The 17,615-nt window shown below is 38.0% G+C and overlaps 1 protein-coding gene and 1 long non-coding RNA gene across 2 annotated transcripts in view; both read right to left on the bottom strand.

Annotated features, from left to right (window-relative positions):
• Window positions 1-111: 111 nt before the first annotated feature.
• Window positions 112-14,689, bottom strand: LOC133665138 (uncharacterized). Its single transcript, XR_009828690.1, has 9 exons — window positions 14,639-14,689; window positions 13,265-13,388; window positions 11,897-11,958; window positions 10,744-11,148; window positions 10,576-10,665; window positions 10,408-10,493; window positions 2,637-2,733; window positions 1,479-1,575; window positions 112-1,393 (listed from the first exon to the last, which is right to left on the bottom strand). It is a non-coding gene; the product is annotated as an uncharacterized LOC133665138 (long non-coding RNA).
• A 2,272-nt stretch (window positions 14,690-16,961) lies between these two features.
• Window positions 16,962-17,615, bottom strand: part of LOC133665476 (uncharacterized protein CXorf38 homolog) — a 15,164-nt gene continuing 14,510 nt past the window's right edge. The window contains exon 6 of the mRNA XM_062070781.1: window positions 16,962-17,615. This exon is cut by the window's right edge and continues 1,804 nt beyond it. The gene's annotated coding sequence lies outside the window, so the exon portion shown is untranslated.

Raw genomic sequence — 17,615 nt, 5'->3', positions numbered from 1 at the left:
AATGTCGTAAAAAAAATTCAAAAAAACGGACTTACTTCAGCAGCACAATTCTGGTGCTGTAGTTGTAGGAGATGTCTCAAAACGTCATCAGGAGTCCTGACTAAACCCGAAAATGGCAGAAAATGTTTATTTTTCGAAAAAAACAACAATTCTAAAATGTCATAAATGTTGAAGGGGGTACCCTTACCTCCAAAAAATTCAAAATTGTCTTGCTTCAGCAGCACAATACTGGTGCTGTAGTTGTGGAAGACGTACTAAAACCTCATCGGGAGTTCCGACAAAATCCGAAAATGGCAGAATTATTTTTTTTTTGTTTTGCTTTTTTTCGCTAAAATGTCGTAAGGGGGCACCTTAACGCCACAATTCTGGTGCTGTAGTTGTAGGAGACGTCCCAAAACCTCTTCGGGAGTCAAGAAAAACCCAGAAATTAGCGGAAAATTGTTCTATTTTTCAAAACTTGTTTTCGCTTAAATGTCAAAATGACCCCCCAAAATTGTCTTGCTTCAGCAGCACAATTCTGGTGCTGTAGTTGTAGGAGATGTCTCAAAACGTCATCAGGAGTCCCGACTAAACCCGTAAATGTAAGAAAATGTAAGAAAATGCATATTTTACGTAAAACTTTTTTTGCCAAAATGTCGTAAGGGGGGACCCTTACAAAAAATTCCAAAAAACGGACTTGCTTCAGCAGCACAATTCTGGTGCTGTAGTTGTAGGAGATGTCTCAAAACCTCATCAGGAGTCCTGACTACACCCGAAAATGGCAGAAAATGTCTATTTTTCGAAAAAAAAACAACAATTCTAAAATGTCATAAATGTTGAAGGGGGTACCCTTACCTCCAAAAAATTCAAAATTGTCTTGCTTCAGCAGCACAATACTGGTGCTGTAGTTGTGGAAGACGTACTAAAACCTCATCGGGAGTTCCGACAAAATCCGAAAATGGCAGAATTATTTTTTTTTTGTTTTACTTTTTTTCGCTAAAATGTCGTAAGGGGGCACCTTAACGCCACAATTCTGGTGCTGTAGTTGTAGGAGACGTCCCAAAACCTCTTCGGGAGTCAAGAAAAACCCCGAAATTAGCGGAAAATTGTTCTATTTTTCAAAACTTGTTTTCGCTTAAATGTCAAAATGACCCCCCAAAATTGTCTTGCTTCAGCAGCACAATTCTGGTGCTGTAGTTGTAGGAGATGTCTCAAAACGTCACCAGGAGTCCCGACTAAACCCGTAAATGTAAGTAAATATAAGAAAATGCATATTTTACGTAAAACTTTTTTTGCTAAAATGTCGTAAGGGGGGACCCTGTCGTAAAAATTCCAAAAAACGGACTTGCTTCAGCAGCACAATTCTGGTGCTGTAGTTGTAGGAGATGTCTCAAAACCTCATCAGGAGTCCCGACTAAACCCGAAAATGGAAGAAAATTTTTTTTTTTCGAAAAAGATTTTGCTAAAATGTCATAAATGTTGTAAGAGGGGACCCTTACCTCAAAAAAATTAAAAACGGTCTTGCTTCAGCAGCACAATACGAGTCCTGGAGTTGTAGGAGATGTCTCAAAACCTAATCAGGAGTCCCGATAAAACCTGAAAAAGGCAGAAAATTTACATGAAAAAAAAAAAGTTTTTCGGACCCTTACACAAAAATGTTTAAAACGGACTTGCTTCAATAGCACAATTCTGGTCCTGTAGTTGTAGGAGATGTCTCAAAACGTCATCAGGAGTCCCGACTAAACCCGTAAATGTTTATTCTTCGAAAGGAAATTTGCTAAAATGTCGTAAATGTTGTAAGGGGGTACCCTTACCTCCAAAAAATGAAACATTGTCTTGCTTCAATAGCACAATACTGGTCCTGTAGTTGTGGAAGACGTACTAAAACCTCATCAGTTCTGCCAAAACCCGAAAAAGGCAGAAAATTGATATTTTTTCCAAAAAAAAATTTTCGCTAAAATGTCGGAAGGGGGACCCTTACCCCCAAATTTTTTTAAAATTGTCTTGCTTCAGCAGCACAATTCTGGTGCTGTAGTTGTAGGAGATGTCTCAAAACGTCATCAGGAGTCCCGACTAAACCCGAAAATGTTTATTCTTCGAAAGGAAATTTGCTAAAATGTCGTAAATGTTGTAAGGGGGTACCCTTACCTCCAAAAAATTAAACACTGTCTTGCTTCAATAGCACAATACTGGTCCTGTAGTTGTGGAAGACGTACTAAAACCTCATCAGTTCTGCCAAAACCCGAAAAAGGCAGAAAATTGATATTTTTTCCAAAAACTTTTTTTCGCTAAAATGTCAGAAGGGGGACCCTTACCCCCAAATTTTTTTAAAACTGTCTTGCTTCAGCAGCACAATTCTGGTGCTGTAGTTGTAGGAGATGTCTCAAAACCTCATCAGGAGTCCCGACTAAACCCGAAAATGGAAGAAATTAGAAGAAAATGCATATTTCACGGAAAAAAAATATTTTGCAAAATGTCGTAAAAAAAATTCCAAAAAACGGACTTGCTTCAGCAGCACAATTCTGGTGCTGTAGTTGTAGGAGATGTCTCAAAACGTCATCAGGAGTCCCGACTAAACCCGAAAATGGAAGAAAATGTTTTTTTTTCGAAAAAGATTTTGCTAAAATGTCATAAATGTTGTAAGAGGGGACCCTTACCTCAAAAAAATTAAAAACGGTCTTGCTTCAGCAGCACAATACGAGTCCTGGAGTTGTAGGAGATGTCTCAAAACCTAATCAGGAGTCCCGACAAAACCTGAAAAAGGCAGAAAATTTACATGAAAAAAAAAAACGTTTTTCGGACCCTTACACAAAAATGTTTAAAACCGACTTGCTTCAGCAGCACAATTCTGGTGCTGTAGTTGTAGGAGATGTCTCAAAACGTCATCAGGAGTCCCGACTAAACCCGTAAATGTTTATTCTTCGAAAGGAAATTTGCTAAAATGTCGTAAATGTTGTAAGGGGGTACCCTTACCTCCAAAAAATTAAACATTGTCTTGCTTCAATAGCACAATACTGGTCCTGTAGTTGTGGAAGACGTACTAAAACCTCATCAGTTCTGCCAAAATCCGAAAAAGGCAGAAAATTGATATTTTTTCCAAAAAATTTTTTTTCGCTAAAATGTCAGAAGGGGGACCCTTACCCCCAATTTTTTTTAAAACGGACTTGCTTCAGCAGCACAATTCTGGTGCTGTAGTTGTAGGAGATGTCTTAAAACGTCATCAGGAGTCCTGACTAAACCCGAAAATGGCAGAAAATGTTTATTTTTCGAAAAAAACAACAATCTAAAATGTCATAAATGTTGAAGGGGGTACCCTTACCTCCAAAAAATTCTAAATTGTCTTGCTTCAACAGCACAATACTGGTGCTGTAGTTGTGGAAGACGTACTAAAACCTCATCGGGAGTTCCGACAAAATCCGAAAATGGCAGAATTATTATTTTTTTGTTTTACTTTTTTTCGCTAAAATGTCGTAAGGGGGCACCTTAACGCCACAATTCTGGTGCTGTAGTTGTAGGAGACGTCCCAAAACCTCTTCGGGAGTCAAGAAAAACCCCGAAATTAGCGGAAAATTGTTCTATTTTTCAAAACTTGTTTTCGCTTAAATGTCAAAATGACCCCCCAAAATTGTCTTGCTTCAGCAGCACAATTCTGGTGCTGTAGTTGTAGGAGATGTCTCAAAACGTCATCAGGAGTCCCGACTAAACACGTAAATGTAAGAAAATGTAAGAAAATGCATATTTTACGAAAAACATTTTTTGCTAAAATGTCGTAAGGGGGGAAAAATTCGTAAAAATTCCAAAAAACGGACTTGCTTCAACAGCACAATACTGGTGCTGTAGTTGTGGAAGACGTACTAAAACCTCATCGGGAGTTCCGACAAAATCCGAAAATGGCAGAATTATTTTTTTTTTGTTTTACTTTTTTTCGCTAAAATGTCGTAAGGGGGCACCTTAACGCCACAATTCTGGTGCTGTAGTTGTAGGAGACGTCCCAAAACCTCTTCGGGAGTCAAGAAAAACCCCGAAATTAGCGGAAAATTGTTCTATTTTTCAAAACTTGTTTTCGCTTAAATGTCAAAATGACCCCCCAAAATTGTCTTGCTTCAGCAGCACAATTCTGGTGCTGTAGTTGTAGTAGATGTCTCAAAACCTCATCAGGAGTCCCGACTAAACACGTAAATGTAAGAAAATGTAAGAAAATGCATATTTTACGAAAAACATTTTTTGCTAAAATGTCGTAAGGGGGGAAAAATTCGTAAAAATTCCAAAAAACGGACTTGCTTCAGCAGCACAATTCTGGTGCTGTAGTTGTAGGAGATGTCTCAAAACCTCATCAGGAGTCCCGACTAAACCCGAAAATGGAAGAAATTAGAAGAAAATGCATATTTCACGGAAAAAAAATATTTTGCAAAATGTCGTAAAAAAAATTTAAAAAAACGGACTTGCTTCAGCAGCACAATTCTGGTGCTGTAGTTGTAGGAGATGTCTCAAAATGTCATCAGGAGTCCCGACTAAACCCGAAAATGGCAGAAAATGTTTATTTTTCGAAAAAAAACAACAATTCTAAAATGTCATAAATGTTGAAGGGGGTACCCTTACCTCCAAAAAATTCAAAATGGTCTTGCTTCAACAGCACAATACTGGTGCTGTAGTTGTGGAAGACGTACTAAAACCTCATCGGGAGTTCCGACAAAATCCGAAAATGGCAGAATTATTTTTTTTTTGTTTTACTTTTTTTCGCTAAAATGTCGTAAGGGGGCACCTTAACGCCACAATTCTGGTGCTGTAGTTGTAGGAGACGTCCCAAAACCTCTTCGGGAGTCAAGAAAAACCCCGAAATTAGCGGAAAATTGTTCTATTTTTCAAAACTTGTTTTCGCTTAAATGTCAAAATGACCCCCCAAAATTGTCTTGCTCCAGCAGCACAATTCTGGTGCTGTAGTTGTAGGAGATGTCTCAAAACGTCATCAGGAATCCCGACAAAACACGAAAATGAGTATTTTCTGACACTTTTTTTTTCGCTTAAGTGTCCTAAAGGGGGGACCTTACCCCTAAATAAATGGCAAAATTTTTTTAAATAAACAAAGACAAAAGAAAAAACAAACAGCCTGCATGGCAGCTTTGTGTCAACATTGCAACTTTTTCTCGTTAGATTTCACCTCATTCCACTTTTTTTAAATGTTTTTTTTATATTTTTGCAATACTATCAATTTTGCAATTTTTGCAGAATGTGTGGGGGGCCGCTAAACGATTAGCTGCGGGCCACAAATGGCCCCCGGGCCGCACTTTGGACACCTCTGTCCTACAACTACAGCACCAGTATTGTGCTGCTGAAGCAAGACCGTTTAATTTTTTGTGTAAGGGTCCCCCCCTTATGACATTTTAGTGAAAAAAGTGTTCGAAAAATAAAAGATTTCTGTAATTTAAGGCTTTTTTTTCGCTAAAATGTCGTAGGACAAGCTAAAATCATCAGCCCGGAGGTTGGGTCTTGGGCGCAGTTGGGTGTTCCAACAGGACAATGACCCCAAACACACGTCAAAAGTGGTAAAGGAATGGCTAAATCAGGCTAGAATGAAGGTTTTTTTTTAGAATGGCTTTCCCAAAGTCCTGACTTAAACGTGTGGACAATGCTGAAGAAACAAGTCCATGTCAGAAAACCAACACATTTAGCTGAACTGCACCAATTTTGGTGGTCAAAAATTCAAGAAGAAGCTTGTGGATGGCTACCAAAAGCGCCTTATTGCAGTGAAACTTGCCAAGGGACTGTTATAGACATATTTTGGATAATAAATATATATGCTTCATGTAAAAAAATAGAAACAAAAAGGTATAAATATGTCCGTGGGGAGAGCTTTGCTTGAGTTGTTTCCAAAGGCGCAGTGTACTTTATGCCAAGCACGTATTTTCACGTTGTTTAGGTTGTAATAATGTGGGATTTATTTCATGATCGCTGAAAGCTCGCTGACCTTTAGGTTGCTCTTCACGCATTATTTACATTTCCTGTGTGAAAATACACGGGCGGGTGCGATCACGCCACTGCGGTTTCAGATAAGATCAAATGGGTCGTAGCCTGAAACTGTTCCTTAAAAAGTCTATTTGGTAAATATGTAACTTTGCAGAGTGGATGTGAAACAATGCAAAAAAATAAATAAAAAGTGTATTAACATCTTATCTATGTGTTATTGTAATCCCCTATTATTTGAAAAACAAACTTTCAATACAATTACTTTCAATGAAAAGTGACTGCTTAAAACATTCATGTTAAACTATATTAATTGTCCTTGTTTTGTTGGATTCAACTACAAAACCCAAAACCAGTGAAGTTGTCACGTTGTGTAAATGGTAAATAAAAACAAAATACGATGATTTGCAAATCCTTTTCAACTTATATTCAATTGAATAGACTGCAAAGACAAGATATTTAACGTTAGAACCGGAAAACTTGGTTATTTTTGGCAAATATTAGCTCATTTGGAATTTGATGCCTGCAACATGATTCAAAAAAAGCTGGCACAAGTGGCAAAAAAGACTGTTGAATCTAAATGTTAAATCCAAACATAAATGTTACATCTAAATGTTAAATCTAAACATACAAACCCTGTTTCCATGTGAGTTGGGAAATTGTGTTTGATGTAAATATAAACGGAATACAATGGTTTGCAAATCATTTTCAACCCATATTCAGTTGAATATGCTACAAAGACAACATATTTGATGTTCAAACTCATAAAAAAAAATGCAATATTGCAAATAATCATTAACTTTAGAATTTGATGCCAGCAACATGTGACAAAGAAGTTGGGAAAGGTGGCAATAAATACTGATAAAGTTGAGGAATGCTCATCAAACACTTATTTGGAACATCCCACAGGTGAGCAGGCAAATTGGGAACAGGTGGGTGCCATGATTGGGCATAAAAGTAGATTCCATGAAATGCTCAGTCATTCACAAACGAGGACGGGGCGAGGGTCACCACTTTGTCAACAAATGCGTGAGCAAACAGTTTAAGAACAACATTTCTCAACCAGCTATTGCAAGGAATTTAGGGATTTCACCATCTACGCTCCGTAATATCATCAAAGGGTTCAGAGAATCTGGCGAAATCACTGCACGTAAGCGGCAAGGCTGAAAACGGCATCAAAAAGTGACATCAGTGTGTAAAGGATATCACCACATGGGCTCAGGAACACTTCAGAAAACCACTGTCAGTAACTACAGTTGGTCGCTACATCTGTAAGTGCAAGTTAAAACTCCACTATGCAAAGCCAAAGCCATTTATCAACAACACCCAGAAACGCCGCCGGCTTCGCTGGGCCCGAGCTCATCTAAGATGGACTGATGCAAAGTGGAAAAGTGTTCTGTGGTCTGACTAGTCCACATTTTTGGGAAACTGTGGACGTCGTGTGCTCCGGACCAAAGAGGAAAAAGAACCATCCGGATTGTTCTAGGCGTAAAGTGTAAAAGCCAGCATGTGTGATGGTATGGGGGTGTATTAGTGCCCAAGACATGGGTAACTTACACATCTGTAAAGGCACCATTAATGATGAAAGGTACATACAGGTTTTGGAGCAACATATCAACGTTACCATGGACGCCCCTGCTTATTTCAGCAAGACAATGCCAAGCCACGTGTTACAACAGCATAGTAAAATAGTAAAAAAAGAGTGCGGGTACTAGACTGGCCTGCCTGTAGTCCAGGCCTGTCTCCCATTGAAAATGTGTGGCTCAAAATAAAATTCTGCTTAGGGCCCCAATTTAGCCAGTGGGGACCAAAGTGATCATTAAATGAATAATGGAATTAATAACAACGAGTAAGCAAGAATGTAATTGGAGAGTGATGGTCAGAGGTGACATGTCCCCTGCACCTTTTTCAAAAGGAAGTTGTTGTCTTCTGCACTCTGTAATTTCCAAAAAATAATGTAATACTGTTCAATGGAGGCAAGTCAAACACTTGTGCCAGGCGGAAAATCACTGAAGCCTGTCCCTTTAAAACTTGGTTTGGTTTTATCCACTTTAAATTCATACATTTCTCGAAGATATTTTGAACATTTAGCTGACTTTTCTCACATTTAGCAAATTTTCATCACATTTTAGATTCAAACTAAAATTGTGCTTCGAAATGTTATATCTAAACGTTGAATACAAATTTAAATGTTGAATCTAAATGTTGAATCTAAATGTTGAATCTAAATGTTAAATCTAAACATACATGTTACATCTAAATCTAAATGTTAAACCCACATTCTAAATCAAAATATAAATCGTAAACATACATGTTAGCTATATATGTTAATTATAAATATTAAATATAAATATATTATAAATAAATGTTTCATTTAAATCTAAATATTGAATATAAATGTATATACAACGAAATATTGAATCTAAACGTTAAATCTAAACGCCAAATATACATTTTAAATATAAATGTTAAAAATAAATGTTTCATTTAAATCTAATGATTTGATATAAATGTATATAAAACGAAATATTGAATCTAAACGTTAAATCTAAATGCCAAATATACATTTTAAATATAAATGTTAAAAGTAAATGTTTCATTTAAATCTAAATATTTAATATAAATGTATATAAAACGAAATATTGAATCTAAACGTTAAATCTAAACGCCAAAATAACATTTTAAATATAAATGTTAAAAATAAATGTTTCATTTAAATCTAAATATTTAATATAAATATATATAAAACGAAATATTGAATCTATACGTTAAATCTAAATGCCAAATATACATTTTAAATATAAATGTTAAAAATAAATGTCTCACCATGGAAAAATATTAACATTTAGGAGGATATACAAATATTCCACCAATTCAACCAAATGGAGCTAACATTTTCAACAATTTTACTACATTTAACATTTAAGTTTATATTTAATATTTACCTTTTACATTTAGACCATTTCATTTAAACTTAAATGTGATGAAAACGAGCCAAATGTGAGAAAAATGTGTCAGGTGAGAAAAGTGAGGTACATATTTAAAATATATCTGCTAGAAATGTGTAAAGTAACTGTGTTGCTTTTAAAAGCTTTTGTTGATATGTACACATTTCTTATTAAATAATCTCCTCTTTTTTTATGTTAATGTCAAACAGAAAGATATTGGTGGTTTAAATTGTGGCTAAAAGCACTTATTTTGTTAATCGCTCATTTATGACGTCACTACCGGATAGTCACTTCCTGTTGCCTTCCCGATTCAGTGGTTAGAAAAATGGTAGGAATGTCCACGTTTTCTGAACTAATCCGTTGCCATTCTTCGTCAAATAGCTTACAGGAAACGCAGTAAACTGCTTGTAAGAAGTTTATTTAATGCTGTAAATATTTGAAAAATATAAATAGTGGCGGTTTTTATTGAATAAATGCAGAAGGTCCCCCTCTGCTGGTCATTCTGTTACACTGCAGCGAGAAGTCAGTTTGTTTGATTCATTCGGTTAACAATGCTTAGTAAACGTGAAATATTATACACAATATGTACAAATATATATATATATGTGTGTATCACTTTATTTTTAAGTTTTACACCGACATGATCATATTTTTCTGAATTTTTTTTCGCCTAAATGTCGTAAAGGGGCACCCTTACACACATTTTTTAGAAACTGTTTCTTTAACGGCACAATACTGGTGCTGTAGTTGTAGGAGATGTCTCAAAACCTCATCAGGAGTCCCGACTAAACACGAAAATTAGTATTTTCCGACACTTTTTTTCCGCTTAAATGTCGTAAGGGGGGACCCTTACAAAAAATTCAAAAAAACGGACTTGATTCAGCAGCACAATTCTGGTGCTGTAGTTGTAGGAGATGTCTCAAAACCTCATCAGGAGTCCCGACAAAACACGAAAACAGCAGTAAATTAGTATTTTCCGACACTTTTTTCCCGCTTAAATGTCCTAAGGGGGGACCCTTACCCCAAAATTTAAAAAAAGACGGTCTTGCTTCAACAGCACAATACTGGTCCTGTAGTTGTAGATGCCTCAAAACCTCACCAGGAGTCCCGACAAAACACGAAAATAGCAGTAAATTAGTATTTTCCGACACTTTTTTTCCGCTTAAATGTCCTAAGGTGGGACCCTTACCCCAAAATTGTTTTTAAAACTGTCTTGCTCCAGCAGCACAATTCTGGTGCTGTAGTTGTAGGAGATGTCTCAAAACCTCATCAGGAGTCCAGACTAAACACGAAAATTAGTATTTTCCGACACTTTTTTTCCGCTAAAATGTCGTAAGGGGGGACCCTTACAAAACAATTTTAAAAAACGGACTTGATTCAGCAGCACAATTCTGGTGCTGTAGTTGTAGGAGATGTCTCAAAACCTCATCAGGAGTCCCGACAAAACACGAAAATAGCAGTAAGTTAGTATTTTCCAACACTTTTTTTTCGCTTAAATGTCCGAAAGGGGGACCCTTACCCCAAAATTTAAAAAAAGACGGTCTTGCTTCAGCAGCACAATTCTGGTCCTGTAGTTGTAGATGCCTCAAAACCTCACCAGGAGTCCTGACAAAACACGAAAATAGCAGTAAATTAGTATTTTCCGACACTTTTTTCCCGCTTAAATGTCCTAAGGTGGGACCCTTACCCCAAAATTGTTTTTAAAACTGTCTTGCTCCAGCAGCACAATTCTGGTGCTGTAGTTGTAGATGTCTCAAAACCTCATCAGGAGTCCCGACTAAACACGAAAATAGCAGTAAATTAGTATTTTCCGACACTTTTTTCCCGCTTAAATGTCCTAAGGTGGGACCCTTACCCCAAAATTGTTTTTAAAACTGTCTTGCTTCAGCAGCACAATTCTGGTGCTGTAGTTGTAGGAGATGTCTCAAAACCTCATCAGGAGTCCCGACTAAACACGAAAATTAGTATTTTCCGACACTTTTTTTCCGCTTAAATGTCGTAAGGGGGGACCCTTACAAAAAATTCAAAAAAACGGACTTGATTCAGCAGCACAATTCTGGTGCTGTAGTTGTAGGAGATGTCTCAAAACCTCATCAGGAGTCCCGACAAAACACGAAAATAGCAGTAAATTAGTATTTTCCAACACTTTTTTTTCGCTTAAATGAGACCCTTACCCCAAAATTTAAAAAAAGACGGTCTTGCTTCAGCAGCACAATTCTGGTCCTGTAGTTGTAGATGCCTCAAAACATCACCAGGAGTCCTGACAAAACACGAAAATAGCAGTAAATTAGTATTTTCCGACACTTTTTTTTCGCTTAAATGTCCTAAGGTGGGACCCTTACCCCAAAATTGTTTTTAAAACTGTCTTGCTCCAGCAGCACAATTCTGGTGCTGTAGTTGTAAGAGATGTCTCAAAACGTCATCAGGAGTCCCGACTAAACACGAAAATTAGTATTTTCCGACACTTTTTTTCCGCTTAAATGTCGTAAGGGGGGACCCTTACAAAAAATTCAAAACAACTGTCTTGCTTCAGCAGCACAATTCTGGTGCTGTAGTTGTAGGAGATGTCTCAAAACCTCATCAGGAGTCCCGACTAAACACGAAAATAGCAGTAAATTAGTATTTTCCGACACTTTTTTTTCGCTTAAATGTCCGAAAGGGGGACCCTTACCCCAAAATTTAAAAAAAGACGGTCTTGCTTCAACAGCACAATACTGGTCCTGTAGTTGTAGATGCCTCAAAACCTCACCAGGAGTCCCGACAAAACACGAAAATAGCAGTAAATTAGTATTTTCCGACACTTTTTTTTCGCTTAAATGTCCGAAAGGGGGACCCTTATCCCTAAATTTTAAAAAAAGACGGTCTTGCTTCAACAGCACAATACTGGTCCTGTAGTTGTAGATGCCTCAAAACCTCATCAGGAGTCCCGACAAAACACGAAAATAGCAGTAAATTTGTATTTTCCGACACTTTTTTCCCGCTTAAATGTCCTAAGGTGGGACCCTTACCCCAAAATTGTGCTGTAGTTGTAAGAGATGTCTCAAAACCTCATCAGGAGTCCAGACAAAACCTGAAAATGGAAGAAAATGTATATTTAAAAAAAACAAAAACGTTTTTCGGACCCTTACACAAAAATGTTTAAAATTGTCTTGCTTCAGCAGCACAATTCTGGTGCTGTAGTTGTAGGAGATGTCTCAAAACGTCATCAGGAGTCCCGACAAAACCCGTAAATGACAGAAATTTCATATTTTTTGAAAAAAAAATGTTCGCTAAAATGTCGTAAAGGGGGACAATTACACAAAAAATTTAAAAACTGTCTTGCTTCAAAAGAACAATACTGGTCCTATAGTTGTAGGAGATGTGTCTAAACCTCATAAGGAGTCCTGACAAAACCCGTAAATGACAGTAAATATATATATATTTTTTTACTAAAATGTCACAAGGGGGGACCCTTACACAAAATGTTTAAAATTGTCTTGCTTCAGCAGCACAATACTGATCCTGTAGTTGTAGATGACGTCTCAAAACGTCATCAGGAGTCCCGACAAAATGATTTTAAATTACTGCAATATAGAACGGTCCAAAAAAGGTCCACACTTGATACCAGCAAATGAAGGACAGACATCAAGGTCATTTACAAGTTGATATGCCCAGAGTGGTAATTAATGGGGCAGGCCTGGAGAAAGTGACAGGATGACTAACAGTGTGTACAGATCATGCAATACGTCTCTGCAATAACAAATAGTTGATTGTTAGCACAGCATATTTGCATGAACACACAAGGGTTTTTCAAATAGTGCCAAGGTCATGATGTCGGTCAAAATGATTTATAACATATATAAAACATTTTATTTTTTTTTGGTGCTGAATATATTTTGTCATTTGGCACAAATCCTGCCAGACATGACAGGAAGAACACAAATGACGGATGTCTTCGGTTTGCCCACTTAAAGAATATCTTGCAGGGCAAACATCACGGCTGGAATACACAATAAAAGGACACGAGAGATATGGAATATGTGAATAAAGCCATGCGGATTAGCCATAAAAAGGAATAGGAGCACGTTTCATAAGGCCCTGGAATTTAACAACCCTCTTGGACGGCACGGAAAGAGCAATATTTGGAGGATGGCAGCGCTAAATCAGCAGGACCATTAGAGGAGCAGCAGTTCGTTCATTCGTTCCCTAAAAAGCTGCAGTCTACCTCAGCTGACAAATGACATGACATGAAATAAACACAATTGTATTAAACATACAAAAATTATACATCAAGTCGCATATGATTTTTTACTTCGAAAGGGTACCCGCAATACTTTCCAGACAAAAATATACAAAATTCCAACATGGACAAGGTAGTTGAATGCTTGGATAACTACCTTGTGTCTTGGCTGAATGAGCAGGTATCGGACACCTCGGTCTCCTTGGACGTATCCTCGCTCATCCATGCGGACTGGACACTGGCCCAGGGCCGGCCCGTGGCATAGGCCGTATAGGCAAATGCTAAGGGCGCCGTCCATCAGGGGGCGCCACGCCAGTGCCACAAATGTTGGAGGGAAAAAAAAAAGAAAAAAAAAAAGTTGGTACTATTATTTCTAAACACATAAAATAATCCCACGTTCATTAAAATGCAAAGTAAAGCCTATTTAATAGAAATATTATTTGTTACAACATTACGCCCCCCCCTCCCTTCCCGTATCATGACTCTTTTTGGACGTCACCACATCAAAAAATCAACACAAGATGTCAAAACGGCCAAAACTGTCAGGTGCCCAGGGAAGAAAAAAGAGAAAAGAAGAGGAGAAACGAGAAAAAGACAGAGGTAGCAGGTAGGTAACGTTAGCCTACATGAAATTATTTGTCTGTTACAGCATGTGATAGTAACCTGGCTTTTTAGCATTAAGCTAATGTTACATGATTCGGCAATTGCTAATCAATAAATAGCTAGTTCTGTTTTAACGTCGGGTTAATATTGTGGAGGGGGCTAAATTGTTATGGAAAATAATAATGTAACGTTAGGTAATTACAGTACTCCCTGGTGTACAGTAATTTGTAAGTCATTCTAGTTAATGCAATATTAAAAAGCACAAATAGAGAACTCTGTAGGATCCTCTTTTTTTGTAATATAGTTGTTAAAGTCATACTGGTTTGATATCTTGTTTTGTGCAGTGCCTTATTTATATTGTAATTTTAATTTATTTTATGCAATTTGTTGACACTTTTTATTTTGTGTTTATGTATGTAAAAAATATTGTATTTCATATATTCATTTTTTATTTTTTGTATTCATTTATTTATCCATATTTTTTAAAATCTTGTTAACTATTCTGATTGTTAGCTTTCTTTAAGTAAAAAAAAAAGGTCAAAGACAAAGCTATTCGGTTTCTTATACACTTCACTGCCGATGTGGGGGGGCGCCACCTAAAATCTTGCCTAGGGCGCCAGATTGGTTAGGGCCGGGCCTGAATATACTCTATAAAACAAACAAATTGATATGGACTATTAAAACAGTCCATTAGAAATGAATGGAGAATAAGCACTGTATATTTAGACAGCGCTTTAAACATGGTCTACGTCGCCCTCTAGTGGTAGGATAGGGTAACTACTGTGTTACAAGAAGTACGTCGCCATAAAAAGGGCGAAAGTTGAGCTGGCGATTTATATCGTCATTCAGAAACATTGTTGCAAACAACATCGAACACTTTATAGGAATTGTAGCATTAATAAGAGTGCTATATTCGCTGTATACTTACATTTTAGTCGGGAACGCACACGACGCTGTTTACACCATCACCCAAACAGCTACAAACAGGAAATGACGTCCCAGACTAGCTCGCCAAAATAAGAGCACAGGAAACCCAACATCTTAAAACTGCGACAGAATAGGATAAAACTAAAACACTTTCTGACAGTTGGTATTGAACTTGGTAAGAACTTCAGCCATATAATCAACAGGAGGCGATACGTGAAGTCAGGTGAACAAACGTCAACAGAACTGAACATGTCTTGTGGTGTACCGCAAGGATCAATACTCTGACCAAAATGATTCCATTTCTATAAAGACATTTGTAAAGTTACAAAGAATTTAAAGTTGGTGTAGCGGTAAAGTCCTAAACTGTTACTGCGACTGGTTGCTGACTATAAATGAAGCTAGTTTAGACATGTGCAGCCAGCTAATAATCGATGTCCACGTTTAAAAAAAATGTTTATTAACATCCGTCAGACAGTCACATAAATAAAACTCACTTTGTAATCAATCGGTATTTGTTGAAAGGACTAGTTAGTACAATCATACTTCTAAACCCTACCGATTTTCCCGGGAGACTCCCGAATTGCAGTGCCCCTCCCGAAAATCTCCCCGGGGCAACCATTCACCCGATTTCCACCCGGACAACGTTATTGGGGGCGTGACTTAAACGCCTACTGAAATGGATTTGTTTTATTTAAACGGGGATAGCAGGTCCATTCTATGTGTCATACTTGATCATTTCGCGATATTGCCATATTTTTGCTGAAAGGATTTAGTAGAGAACAACGACGATAAAGTTCGCAACTTTTGGTCGCTGATAAAAAAAAAAGCCTTGCCTGTACCGGAAGTAGCGTGACGTCACAGGAGGAAGGGCTGCTCACATTTTCCTATTGTTTACACCAGCAGCGAGAGAGATTCGGACCGAGAAAGTGACGATTTCCCCATTAATTTGAGCGAGGATGAAAGATTTGTGGATGAGGAACGTGAGAGTGAAGGACTAGAGTGCAGTGCAGGACGTATCTTTTTTCGCTCTGACCGTAACTTAGGTACAAGGGCTCATTGGATTCCACACTTTCTCCTTTTTCTATTGTGGATCACGGATTTGTATTTCAAACCACCTCGGATACTATATCCTCTTGAAAATGAGAGTCGAGAACGCGAAATGGACATTCACAGTGACTTTTATCTCCACGACAATACATCGGCGAAACACTTTAGCTACGGAGCTAACGCGATAGCATCGGGCTCAAATGCAGATAGAAACAAAAGAAATAAACCCCTGACTGGAAGGATAGACAGAAGATCAACAATACTATTAAACCATGGACATGTAACTACACGGTTAATGCTTTCCAGCTTGGCGAAGCTTAACAATGCTGTTGCTAACGACGCCATTGAAGCTAACTTATCAACGGGACCTCACAGAGCTATGCTAGAAACTTTAGCGCTCCACCTACGCCAGCCAGCCCTCATCTGCTCATCAACACCCGTGCTCACCTGCGTTCCAGCGATCGACAGAAGGACGAAGGACTTCACCCGATCATTCGTGCGGTCGGCGGCTAGCGTCGGCTAGCGCGTCTGCTATCCACGTCAAAGTCCTCCTGGTTGTGTTGCTACAGCCAGCCGCTAATACACCGATCCCACCTACAACTTTCTTCTTTGCAGTCTTCATTGTTCATTAAACAAATTGCAAAAGATTCACCAACACAGATGTCCAGAATACTGTGGAATTTTGAGATGAAAACAGAGCTTTTTTGGATTGGATTCAATGGTGTACCAATACTTCCGTTTAACTAGTGACGTCACGCGCATACGTCATCATACATAGACGTTTTCAACCGGAAGTTTAGCGGGAAATTTAAAATTGCACTTTATAAGTTAACCCAGCCGTATTGGCATGTGTTGCAATGTTAAGATTTCATCATTGATGTATAAACTATCAGACTGCGTGGTCGGTAGTAGTGGCTTTCAGTAGGCCTTTAAGTATAAATAAACCAACGCATTTTATGATGTAGGCCGAAATTGAGCTTCCCCTCCTTTAGAGACCAGCATCCGCCACTGGCGGGCGGCTATTAGAGTATCCAATTCCACTTACTCCTTTTTCCTCCTTATAGCCTCTGCTTGTTCCTCCTGTTCCCTCCTCAAAGCCTCTGCCTGCGCCTCCTGTTTACACTTTAGAGCTGCTGCGTGCTCCTCCAATGCATGCATCTCCTCCAATGTATGCCTCTCCAATGCATGCATCTCCTTTAAAGCAATAGCTCGGGCAATAAGTGCTGCCTTATCCGCCTCTGCTTTTACGCCACCAGAAGAAATGGAAGACCTTTTGCTTTTGTTTGAGGCTGTGGATTTATTGAGCTTTGATAAGACATTAGATTGAACATTGGAAATGCTGCCGCGGGGTTGCACACTTACATTTACATTGTCAATACCATCAACAGCAGAACCCTCATTTTCAACCTCATCATCATCATTTTGAGAATACATCAACCTGTCAACCTTGTCAATAAAACCATCAAAATTCAACCTTAGTGACATCATGAACTTGACAGACAGAAAGAGTATGTGGCCCCTTAATCACCACGTAGCACCAGAAAACCGTGAGCATACTTCTTAGAGCTTTGACGAGAGTAAATAAGTTGAACTGCTAAAATGCAATGAAAATGAAAATTATATGTACCGTATTTTTCGGACTATAAGTCACAGTTTTTTTCATAGTTTGGCCGGGGGTGCGACTTATACGTGAAATTATTAACACATTAGCGTAAAATATTAAATAATATTATTTAGCTCATTCACGTAAGAGACTAGACGTATAAGATTTCATGGGATTTAGCGATTAGGAGTGACAGATTGTTTGGTAAACGTATAGCATGTTCTATATGTTATAGTTATTTGAATGACTCTTACCATAATATGTTACGTTAACATACCAGGCACCTTCTCAGTTGGTTATTTATGCCTCATATAACGTACACTTATTC

Source organism: Entelurus aequoreus, linkage group LG14 (assembly GCF_033978785.1).
Source record: "Entelurus aequoreus isolate RoL-2023_Sb linkage group LG14, RoL_Eaeq_v1.1, whole genome shotgun sequence".
Taxonomy (NCBI): domain Eukaryota; kingdom Metazoa; phylum Chordata; class Actinopteri; order Syngnathiformes; family Syngnathidae; genus Entelurus; species Entelurus aequoreus.
This window is presented reverse-complemented; position numbering and strand designations above follow the sequence as displayed.